This window comes from Balaenoptera borealis, assembly GCF_965194805.1.
Source record: "Balaenoptera borealis genome assembly, chromosome: 5".
Lineage (NCBI taxonomy): Eukaryota > Metazoa > Chordata > Mammalia > Artiodactyla > Balaenopteridae > Balaenoptera > Balaenoptera borealis.
The window spans coordinates 66,619,720-66,632,562 of NC_138862.1; the positions used below are offsets into that span (position 1 = coordinate 66,619,720).

Genomic DNA, 12,843 nt, shown 5'->3' on the forward strand with positions numbered 1-12,843 from the left:
GTCTCCTTCTGTTGGCTCAAATGACACCATCCAGGAGGACCCTTGTTCGGATCTGACTCAAAAGGATCGGGAACAAATTTTGACACCACAGGTGGGATGGACTGTGGCCTTTTTGCCTGCACCTATCCACTAGGCTCCAGGCTCACCCTGGCTCCAGCGGGAGGATGGCGGAGGCTTTGGGAGGTTCACAAAGGTGAGACTGGGAAGAGGCCCAGGTAATAAGGACCGCCTGACAAAACGGAATGAGGAGTTCAGGCAAAGGCACGAGGGATGCCTGAGTGAGAAAGGGTCCCAGTGTAGGTGTGCGACTGGTGACTTGACCAATTCCAGCACTAGTTTCTCTGAAATGGGCTGGGGAGCCCTGTGAGCCGCTCATAAGACCAGGAACTCCTTTATCGGGAAGCCCTGTGAGCTGCTGACAAGAACAGGAAACACCCACCACCTGCCCTCTGCCCTCTTCTGCCTATGAGGCGAACCTTGGGTGATTCTTTATTGACCGAGGTTCCAGGGGCTCCCCTCCCCAACGATCTGGTGAGTACCCTGTGGGAATCCCTCATGTTTTTAGCTCTCACCTGATGAGAAGTTGGAAAACTCCTTTTTGGCCAAAAGGAGGAAAGAGAAGACTGCTGCCTCAGATAGCTGTGCTACTCCCTAACGGACCAGGTGGGTCAGGAACTAATGTGGCTAAGCTGCTCTGGCCCAGAGGTGGTCCTGTCTAACTTCCTCTGGGATGTTCTGACTGAGCGGGGACTAACTATCTCAAGCACAGGCTGTTACAGATTCAAGGGGGACCCCCAGTTATATCGAGGCCGTGACATTTGGACATCTCATATTTTGGTCTTTTGAGGAATCCATTAACAGTTTGGTGCTGGTTCCAAATTTCCTGAACTGGAAATCTTATTCGGGTCAAATCATGTGCCAAATGTGTGCCAGTAAATCACTCCAACCGCCCCCCTCAGTAGTGGGAAACAAATCCAAAACAGAGCATCTAAGGTATGGGGAACCAAACGTCCACTATACCGAAGGGCAGCCTGTTAGGGTGCATCCTGCAGAAACATTCAGTCTTCTATGTAATACAGCCTGGCCCCAATACCAGCTGGGAGATGGAGAAAGTTGGCCCATCAATAGGTCACAAACTAGGGTGACCTACCTAGGCTTCATTCTCACAGAATGTCAGAGAAGCCTACCCCAGGAAAGAAAATAAGCCATTTTCAGTTTTGCCTCTCCTAAAACTAGAAGACAGCTTAGAGGTTTCCTGGGGATGGTCAGTTTTTGCCCTATCTGGACCCCTAACTATGGTCTAATAGCTAGGCCTCTATATGAAATGTTAAAAGGAAAAGATGATGATCCTTTTGAATGTAATTCAGAATGCCAAGGGGCCTTTCAAGAATTAAAAAAGCAATTATTTCAGGCCCCTGCCCTGGCCCTCCCAGATTTAGCTAAACCCTTTGACCTTTTCATTCACGAGAGAAGGGGAATCACCCTTGGGGTATTAGCTCAGAAACTGGGACCCCTTACTGGGGTGGTTGCTTATTTCTCGAAACCATTGGATCAGATTGCTACGGGATGGCCTCCTTGCCCCTGGGCAGTAGCAGCTACTACAACCTTGCTAAAGGAGGCTGAAAGTTAACGTTTGGTCAGCCAATCATTATATAGACTCCACACCAGGTTCACACTTTAGTAACTTCTAAGGGAACAGAACGGTTATTCCCCAGAAGGTCGATTCAAGTCCAGGCTATGCTTTTAGACAACCCACTTGTTATAACGAAAACCTGACACATGCTAAATCCTGCCACCTGTTACCCTGGAGGGTGATTGTATAGAAATGGGGCCCCTGGAGCATGATTGTGTAGAAACCATACACATGATCTATTCTAGTTGCCCTGACCTAGGAAGTGATCCTTTCCCAAATGTCGAAGAGGAATGGTTCACAGAGCAGTTTTATGGGAGAGGGTAAAAGGCTAGCAGGATACGCATTAACCTCCCAGACCAAAGTCATAGAGGCACTACCCCCAGGGACTTCAGCCCAAAAGGCTGAGCTGATAGCCCTCACTTGAGCCTTAGAGCTCAGGTCAGGGAATATCTTAAATGTTTACACAGATTCTCAGTATGCATATGCCACCCTACAAACAAACACACACACACGGGGCTATTTGGAAGGAAAGAGGTATGCCTACTGTGGAGAATAAACAGGTGAAACATGGCATAAGCATACTGACACTCTTAGAAGCAGTACAGCTTCCAAAAAGTGGCAGTGATTCATTTTGCAGGGGGTCACCAAAAGGGGGATGCAGAGGTTATAAAGGGAAACAACAAGGAAGACGCAACTGCCAAAAGGGTGGCCCTAGAAACAGTAACTTGGCAACTACCTCTCATACCTTGAAGGCCAGATCCATCCAATTATTCCCCAATCTATACAAAGGAAGAATTAGAGCCTGAAAATGGAGCTTCAATAGAGATCCAGGAGGCCATGGGTGCCTACTTGATGAACATGGGCAATACTTCTTTCCCTAAACTGCAGCTTGTCAAGCCATCAGGGAGGCTCATCAAGGAACTCACTATGGGAGAGAAGTCCTATATAATTGGTCATTTGAGGTCATGGTAACTCCTGGCGTGAAAAGTATAATCAGTTGGATAGTTGAGACCTGCCCCATCTGCACAGTGAACAACCCCAGCACCAGACCCCCCAGAGGTCCCCACATAAGGTCCATCAGACCAGAGAAGCATATCCTGGAGAAGATGCAGGTTGATTTCACTGTCATGCTGAGAGCATCAGGCAACTTCAGGTATCTCTTGGTGCTAAGGCATACGTTTTCAGGGTGGGTAGAAGTGTTCTCTGCTGGCAGCCAAAGTGGCTAAATTATTACTAAAAGAGATAATCCCCAGGTTTGGGCTCCCAGGACCCCTACAAAGTGATAATGGTCCAGCATTTGTCTCTCAAGTGACAAAGGGGATAACGAGTGCCCTGGGCATAAAATGGACCTTGCACTCAGCCTGGAGACCCCAATCACCAGGGGTAGTAGAGAGGTCCAGTCAGACCTTGAAACAAGGCCTTAGCCAAGCTATGTCAGGAAACTCAAGAAAATTGGATTAAGTTGCTTCTAATTGCCCTGCTCCATATTCGGTTAACTCCAAGAGATAGGTTAAAGTTTAGTGTATTTGAACTCATGTATGGTAGACCCATTCCCAAGCCTGCGACAAGGGACACCTTAACCCCCTTGAAATGGGACAACTCAAGTATACCCTCCAGATAGGAGAAACCATGGAAGCCCTCATGAAATATGGTAACCAGGTGCTGCCTGCACCCACTGACCTTGCCCTGCATGCCTTCTGGCCAGGAGCCTGGGTGAACCTAAAAACCTGGAAAGCTGGCAGTCTGCAAGACCAACTCACTCCTAAGGAGAACAGACTGCACTTGGTGATCTTAACCACCCTTTCCAAGCTGAAGTTGCAGGGATCACTCCATGGCTACACCACACTCTAGCGAAGAGGCCCCTGAGCCCCAACCTCTGGAGAAACAACCTGGGGCAATGAATCCCCTTGACTACTCATGTGAACCTCTCTCTGACCCGAAGCTTCTCTTCCAAAAAACAACAAAAGTGTGACCAGGGATATTCAGGCCATGGCAGTGAGCCTCAACATCAGGGCACACTTTTGCCTACAGGCAAAAGACCCAGATAACTGCATTTTTAGGAAAGAAAATTGACATGTGACCATTATTCTCCTGCTAATATTTGGGCCATGTATTATTTATTTTTATTGAAGTATAGTTGATGTTCAGTATTATATGTCACAGGTGTACAATATAGTGATTCACAATTTTTAAAGGTTATACTCCATTTATAGTTATTATAAAATATTGGCTATATTCCCCGTATTGTACAATATATCCTTGTACCTTATTTTATACCTAATAGCTTGTACCTCTTACTCCGGTACCCCTATATTGCCCCTCCCCCCTCCCCACTGGTAACCACTACTTCAAATTGTCTGGTGCCCTTTGTCTCCAAAAGGTTAGACAAAAGGTGGTCACTCAGGGATACCAACAGTCAGGGCTGAGATCTGGTGACCATCAAATGTATCTAAAGGCAGCTGAGGAGAAGTTCCGCTCCTTGCCCTCAGCAGAAAGCAGTTACAGAAGATGGACCTGCACCCCTCAGCGCCCCTCAAGAATGAGGAGCAGGACAAAAGACAGAGGAGGGATTTGCCACTGACAAAGCCCATTAACAATTCCCAGGCAATAAAAATAGAATCTCGGTAGTAAGATAAAGTCTAACCTTTTTCTTTTCCTTTGTGCTTTGTCTAGTTTCACTTGCTCATGGCGGGGCGGGGGGGCGGCGTGCAGAGGCCTTGCACCCAGCACTTCAGACCAGAGTTCCTAGTGTGAAATGGCTGCGCCGGTACCTCAGCTCAGCCGGCCGAACGCAGGGACGCTGCACCTGACTCAATTCAAGATGGCGGCCGCGGCAGCGGCGGCGGTGGGCCGTGTGCAGAGACGCTGTGCCCGCACTGTGGTCTGGGGTGATCTGGAGCGTGAGCAGCGCAGCTGCACCTGCCAGGCAAGAGCTCCGCCCCCTTCCGCCACAGAGGCGATCCATATAAAGCAGCCCCGCCCACTGCTGGCCTTTTTGGGGAAAGCGTGTGCTCTAGAGAGTGAGCTCACATCTCCATTCTTTGATCAAAGAATAAAGATTTCCTTTGCTTCTGAACCGAACTGGGTCTCATTCTTTTGGCACGAGTGACACCAGGCAGGAGGACCCTTGTTGGGGACTGACTAGGGAGGGTTGGTAATAAAAATAATTTTGGAAAAGAACAAGGTTGAAAGATTCTTAGTACCTGGTTACAAGACTTCCTAAAAAGTCTTTTTAAATAAAAACTGTGTGGTATTGGTAAAAAGGTAAGTATACAGATCAGTAAAACAGAATAGAGGATCCAGAAATAGACCCACACAAGTATGGTCTATTGGGTTTCGACAAAAGGGCAAATGCAATTCAATGGAAGGACAGTTGTTTCAACAAAAGGTGCAGGAACAATTGGATGCCCAAATGCATAAAGGTGAACCTCAAACCATGCTCCAAACTTATACAAAAATTAACTCAAAATGGGTCATGGGCCTAAATAAGAATGTAAAATTATAAAACTTTGAGAAGAAAACATAGGAGAAAATCTTTGTTTGAGTTAGGCACACAGTTCTTAGAGTAGCAAAAGCATGATTCCCAAAAGAAAAAAATTAATAAATGGAACTTGATCAAAATTTAAAGCTTTGTAAAGATGTTATAGACTGGGGGAAATATTTGCATATCACATACCTGACAAAGGATTTTTATCCAAAATATATAAGGAACTCTCAAAACTCAACAGTAAGAAAGCAAACAACTCAATTTAAAAATAGGCAGAAGATTTGAACAGATATTTCATTAAAGAAGATAATTCATGGATGGCAAATAAGCACATGGAAAGGTGCTCAGTATCATTATTTGTTAGGGAAATGCAGATTAATACCACAATGACAAAATACCATACATCTATTAGAATGTCTAAAGCAAAACAAACTGACAAAGTTACAGGAACTCATACATTGCTGATAAGTGGTACAGCTACCTTATGGGAAACTCTGGCAGTTTCTTAAAAAGTTAAACATAGATTTATCATATTACCCCACAATCCCACTCTTAGTTATTTATCCAAGAGAAATGAAAACTTATGTTCACCCAAAACCTGTATGCAAATATTTACAACTGGAAACAACCCAAAGGTCCTTCAGCTAGTGAATGGATAAACAAGCTGTGGAGCATCTGTGGAACACTACGCAGCAACAAACAATTAACTACTGATACAGTCACTGAAATGGACGACTCTCAAAAGCACTTTTCTAAGTGAACTAAGCCATATCCAAAGGCTACACACTGCACCATTCCCTTTATATAACAATCAGGAAGGGGCAAAACTACAGGGATGAAGGATGGACGAGTGGTCTCCAGGGACTAAGGGAAAGGGGAGTTTTTGACTACAAAGAGGCAGCATGTATGATGGAGTTTCTTAGGATTATGGAACTGTTCTGTATTTTAATTGTGGTGGTGGTTACAGGGCTTTTTATGTTTGTCATGACGCAGAACTGTATGCCAAAAAGTGTGAATTTTACTTATATGAATTAAAAAAGAAGAATCAGCTAAGGCATATCTCATTAAGACCTGCCAACAAATTGAAACCAGTATTTATTAAGCACCTATTATGAGTAGGGCCTAGACTAGTGGTATGAGGAAAACAAAGCCTTCTAATAAGCTCCTTCTCTCTGTAGACACCAGTCCACTGGAAGACACAAACAGGTACACAAATAACTACTATTTACTTAGGATATGTGCCTAACAAAGGAACAGTGAAGGTGTAAATGGAGAACACTGGATTCTTACAAGGCGAATTGTAAGCTTGGAGAAGTGTAAGGTTGAATCACAGCAGAAATAAATCAGATTGTACACTCATCAAAAATCAGATGGGAAAAGGTTATGAGGATGGAAAATGTGATTACTGATCAGGGAGGGTAAGGTAATAAAAGCAAACTAAATGTAATGAGATTGAATCAATGCATGTAATGCTATTTTTTAAAAAGGCAAGTCAAATAATTCACTACTGATTCCCCACCAGGAAGGGAAATGAATAGGTAAAGTTTGTGGTATGAAGGTGTGTTGACTTTAGATTCTATGAGCAATTTCTTTATCCCCTCCTCCCCCATAAAAATAGTTCCTCTGAAAACTACTGATGGAAGAAAAGGCAGGTCTTCTGTAAGTTGAATATGAAGGTTATTATCAGGAGAGACCTCTGTCCCTCCTGGGTGCAAGGGAGTCATCTGGTAGTTAGATCCCAAAGAGGACGTTGATATCAAAGAGGTATAAAATGAAAACTCCCCCTTTATAGCATCATGCGTCTGGGATAGTGGTTCTCAAATCATGGACCCTGGACAGCCACAGAACTTCATTTGGGAACCTGTTAGAAATACAGGCTTTATGCCAAACCTACTGAATCAGAAACTCTGGGGTTAGGCCCAGCAATCTGTTTCAGCAAGCCCTCTGTGTAATTCCAATAAATATTTGAGAATTTTGAGAGTTTGAGAAGGTGTCAAAACTGAATGCCGTCCTTAACTATTGTAACCAGCTGAAGCTGAAAAAGGAACATCAACTTCTAGTGAGCCCTCACCCAGACCCTCACTGGGCCTAACTAAAGACTCTCCAGATCAATGGACAGTGGGGCTTGTTTTAATGGATCATGTTAAGACTTAGGGTCTGGCTCCATTCTATCCAAAGGATTAGTTTTCAACGCTTACTTAGCATAACCACCTTGAATCCCCTCTACCTTTCTAAAGCACTTACAAATTCTGACTTTTCCCCCTCAGCAAACTAGTCACTGAATTTTTTTTTTTTTTTTAAACTGATGAGTGTTTTCTTGTCAGGCAAAGAAATAAACTTTACTCTGCTTTCTTTTTTTTACTGTTAAAGCTCTGGTGGTCTTTGTTTCATTCTTTTACAGAGACCAGGCAGTTAGCAAGTGACTCTGGGATGTAAGTTTGCTTTTTCATCCCTAGACAAGTTCTTTAGACCTATATTCTAATCCTTGTGTCAACCCAAATTGTTGGAAGGCCTTGGGCAAGCTACTTAACATCCCTGAAAGTCAGTTTTCTCATCTGAAAAGAGCAAGCAGGTAATTATCCTACCCACCTCAACTGGCATAATGGCTGTGAAATTGCTAAGTGGGGAGTGGATACACATGCAAGCATTATTATCATTTTGTGGGCCTTTCTCAACACTGCACTTAGTACCCTCAGTTTCACCCCTTCCCACCCCCGTCATCAGACCATCCCACAGGGAAAACCTGTAGTCTGGGCATGGTCCAGACTCCTCTGGAGGCCCAGCCAGCAGGGCAACCATCATTGTTTTCGAATTACTCTGGGTGAATGGAATAGCAGAAAACATTCCAGCCTGAGGGATCATGGATAAAAACATTAGATGACTATAAGAATACATTATAGACTTGCCATCAGAACTTGGAAATGACCTGGCAAATCTGTGTGTAGTTTACAATAAGAAATTTTCTTCTTATCCTTGGAATGAGCAATTGGCTTATAGCAAATCTTCTGAGCTTCCCCCAAAGGCGATCCAATGAAGTGTTCTGCATGCAGAGTATCTCATTACCTGACACAAACAAATAGGGTACAGCTGATGTCAGTGTCTAGTGGTCCTAGGAAATAAACTGCTGCTTCTGGTAAATAGGTGGTAATTTATGTTGAATTATTAGCTAAGGGCCAAATTAGTCCCTTGTAGTGTGCACAGCATTTCTGAAGAATTAAAAATAAATGTTTTTCTGCTTAAATAATACCATGATCCAAAGCAATTATAACTGTAATGTATCTGACATAGGAGTGATCCTAGCACTTCCCCAGGGCCTTTACGAATAAGAGGATCTTTCTAAAGCATGCTAATGTTAAAAAGAAAGTAGATCTCTAGGCTTGGCTTAAAAGAGGCAAGCAGAGAATAAGTTCAACGAAGAAGGGAAAGTAACTTATTTATCTAGCACTTTCTGTGTGCTAGGCACTGCACTAAATGACACACATGTTAACCTTCTCCTCACAATAATCTGTGAGGTAAGGATATTCCCCCTCATTTTAACAGAATAGGACACTGCGGCTCAGAGCAGTTAAGCATCTTCCACAAAGTCAAACAGCACACAGTTTATGGCAGAGCTGAGATTCAAATTCAGTAAGTGGTCTCTTATCTAGACAGTTGCGACAGCCCCTGTGCCAGATAGTTTCCCTGTGCTCCTCCAGATCCTCTCTGTACACTTCTCCATCTTACTCTGTTCCCACAAAGGCTGCACCAACTTGCTTGCTGGTTTCCCATTGTGTTTGGCCAGTAGAGATTATTGGCAGGAGGTGCGAAAGAGGAAGGAGAGTAAGGCAAAGGTTTTTCTGCTCCCCTCCCCAGCTCTCTCCTGCTCCACCAACCAAAAGTCTTAGCTCCTCTCTGCACAGGACGCTTCCTCTGTGTTTTGATAACCACTCCCTCCTCTGAGGGCCCTACACCCTGGCCACACCGTCTCAGATCTCGCAGTTTCAGTGTGCCTACAGTTACAGTAAATTTTAGCTCCACCAGCTTATAAGACATCAAAGCTTGGAAAGGATGGCCCCTCCATTTTGTTGTTGTTTTGTTACTGGTTCTGATTCAAATGAAGTTGTTGAACGATGGACACATTCCGTGTGTCCTCCACAGTGTTCTACCTGAACAGCTCCTGGTTCAATGTTTAGAGAGTGTCTCTTCCTCTGGCTACAGCTCCCTGAGAGAAACTAAATGGTTTTTATGAGCAAAAGCACCTCACTGAATCATATGTGGTTTCTGAATGATGGCGTTCTGAATTTGGTGAGAAATAATAACAGAACCTGACATTTATACAAAGTTCTATAGCTTTACATTTATTACTTTCTGTTTAAGGGTATATTAGAAGGTAGATGCATGTCCAGAAAAAAATAGCTGAACACGAAGCTACAGTAGTTATTTTTTTAAAGACAAGTAATGTCCGAACTCTCATCAAGACACATAATAGCTGATGAAGGTCTTTCCCCTGAACTATTTTCATTAAGCTAATGAAACTGGTCTGACTTGGCAGTGCTAACTCACTCCTGTTTTCTGAGTGAATTCATTACCCATGACTTCAGAAGAATAAAGAGGAAAGAGAAGCAGACTATTAAACGGGACAGATGCAATAAGTAGTTTTGCACATTAATGCTATATAGGGACAAATAAAATCTTTGGTGATCAGCAAATGTAATAGTCCTAACATTTTCAAAGGTGTCACTCTTAAAAGTCTAATGGCAGGCATGGATGGGCAATAATTTTTAAAAAATTGGTTTCATCATATTTTGGTGCTTGAAATGACACGGCATTTTGGAATCATCATCTTACCTGAATATAGTTATTCTATTATTAGAAAATTATAGCACTTAGCAAAAGAAAGGAAGATAGAAACGGGTAATATTTTAAAATACGTTTAATTATGAAATGTCCCCTTTAACCTCTAGCAATACTGCTTACCTCAACATCTACTTTGTCTGATATTAATTTAACGACATCAGATTTACTTTGATTAGTATTTGGGTAGGATGTCTTTACTCATCCTTTTATTTTTCAATCTTTCTCATCTTTCTCTCTAATGTGTGGCTCTTATTAATAGCATTTAGCTGGTTTTTGTGTTTTTATTTGCTCTGACAAACTTTGTATTTTAAATGGATCATAGACCACTGACATTTAAAATAATTAATAGTTAATGATACAGTTTAAGTCTAACACTTGCTATTTCTCTCCTATCTGTCCTCTTGTGCTTTCTTATTTCTCATTTCTTGCCTTCTTTTCTTTTTTTTTAACATCTTTATTGGAGTATAATTGTTTTACAGTGTTGTGTTAGTTTCTGCTGTATAACAAAGTGAATCAGCTATATGCATACGTATACCCCATATTCCCTCCCTCTTGCATCTCCCTCCCACCCTCCTTATCCCACACCTCTAGGTGGTTGCAAAGCATGGAGCTGATCTCCCTGTGCCATGCGGCTGCTTCTCACTAGCTATCTATTTTATATTTGGTAGTGTATATACGTCAGTGCTACTCTCTCACTTCGTCCCAGCTGACCCTTCCCCTCCCTGTGTCCTCAAGCCCATTCTCTACGTCTGTGTCTTTATTCCTGTCCTGCCCATAGGTACATCAGAACCAGTTTTTTTTTAGATTCCATATATATGTATTAGCATATGGTATTTGTTTTTCTCTTTCTGGCTTACTTCACTCTGTATGAGAGACTCTAGGTCCATCCACCTCACTACAAATAACTCAATTTCATTTCCTTTTATGGCCGAGTAATATTCCATTGTATATATGTGCCACATCTTCTTTATCCATTCATCTGTTGATGGATGCTTAGGTTGCTTCCATGTCTGGCTATTGTAAATAGTGCTGCAATGAATATTATGGTGCATGTCTCTTCTTTTTTTTAATGTAAATTTCTTGTTATTATTATTATTTAGTTAGTTAGTTTTGGCTGCATTGGGTCTTCATTGCTGTGCGCGGGATTTCTCTAGTTGCGGCAAGCGGGGGCTATTCTTCGTTGCGGTGTGCGGACTTCTCATTGCAGTGGCTTCTCTTGTTGCAGAGCACGGGCTCTAGGCATGCGGGCTTCAGTAGTTGTGGCTCGTGGGCTCAGTAGTTGTGGCTTGCGGGCTCTAGAGCACAGGCTCAGTAGTTGTGGTGCACGGGCTTAGTTGCTCCGCGGCATGTGGGATCTTCCCAGGCCAGGGCTGGAACCCGTGTCCCTTTGTATCTGTCTTTAAGGTGGAAGCCAATAGCACTCTGCAACTTGCATAAACAGATGGGGCAAAGGTCGAGGGGACGCTGGTCAGCTTCTTCCAAGTGGTTGGAGCCTTGCATCAGGCATGCGAGCCACTGGCAGTGCTGAAGTCCAAAGATATGTCCAATCTCATGGGTTAAAGTCTTACAGGACTGAAGCAGCAAAACACTAGTCACTTCAGGAACGTAATAATTATCAAAAACTGAGTAGTCACGTGAAGATTTCTTCTGCAGCTTCTTCAGTTTGTCTTCATAGTGTGAGATGTAAAAATCACTGCCGTACCTGGCAAAGCTGAATATCCCCACACCATCTGTCAAAGAGGCCTGTCCAGAGACAAAATTCCAGGAGTCTCTTGGGTAAAGATCGATCATTATTATTCCCACAACACAAAAAGCATCTTCAGGTTTCTTCTTTTTTAAGAACTTCAGGATCTGCCTTGCATGAATCTGTAGGTTCTGTGTGTTATCATTGATTCTAAAGGAACACCTCGTTGCAGAGACAGGAACTGGTTCTAGGAGTTTTACCGTCAAGCCATTGAAAAATGCTTCACAGTAGCCCTTGAACCATTTCACATATTCTTCACTGATACTTCCAGTGTTTCCTAGCGATCCAATGCACTGTATATAAATACTGTGCTTCTGTGGAGAAGGTGTCTTTCTGTAAGGATCATTGAAAAACTCTGCAAAGTCTTGGGGAGCCTCAGGATGGGAGGTTATCCAGTCTGACTGTGAATGCAAAGTAATGGGTCCAAAGAGATTGCTGTCTGGCCGGAAGGCTTCATCCATCAGACGCTTTTCCCCTGCATCTAACTTCTCATACTGTGACACAAGTGCTGGGTTCTTTGAGATGAGAGCTGTCTTTAGTGTGTGTTCAGAGTGCCGTACTGTTTGCATAGTGACAGGCTTCTTCCATTCACATCGCATGCCTGCGCAGAGATTTCATCCTTCCCTTTGAACGGGTCAGACAGCTGTTCCACCGCGAGGCTTCAGGGAGAGGACAGCTCCCTCTCAAGTTTCTGCCTCACAAGGACCGGCATGTCTGGGCCCAGGTGGGAGTGCGTGGTGTGGGTGCCTTCACCCCCGTCACCCTCATGCCATCACCGTCATCCCGCCGGGCGTCAACACCGCCCACCCTGCGCCGTGCCCTGTGCCCGACGCCATGTCCCGCCCCTTCGCGCCACATGTCTCTTTTTGAATTATGGTTTTCTCAGGGTATATGCTCAGTAGTGGGATTGCTGGATCATATGGTAATTCTATTTTTAGTTTTTTAAGGAACCTCCATACTGTTCTCCATAGTGGCTGTATCAATTTACATTCCCACCAACAGTGCAAGAACCCTCTCCAGCATTTAATGTTTGTAGATTTTTTGATGCTGGCCTTTCTGACCGGTGTGTGGTGATACCTCATTGTGGTTTTGATTTGCACTTTTTAATGATTAGTGATGTTGAGCATCCTTTCGTGTATTTGT

At 43.5% G+C, this 12,843-nt stretch overlaps 1 pseudogene across 1 annotated transcript; it reads right to left on the reverse strand.

The window, feature by feature from the left end:
* Positions 1–751: 751 nt before the first annotated feature.
* Positions 752–12,653, reverse strand: LOC309630114 (archaemetzincin-2 pseudogene; annotated as a pseudogene). Its single transcript has one exon. The product of its transcript is annotated as an archaemetzincin-2 pseudogene (transcript).
* Positions 12,654–12,843: the final 190 nt, after the last annotated feature.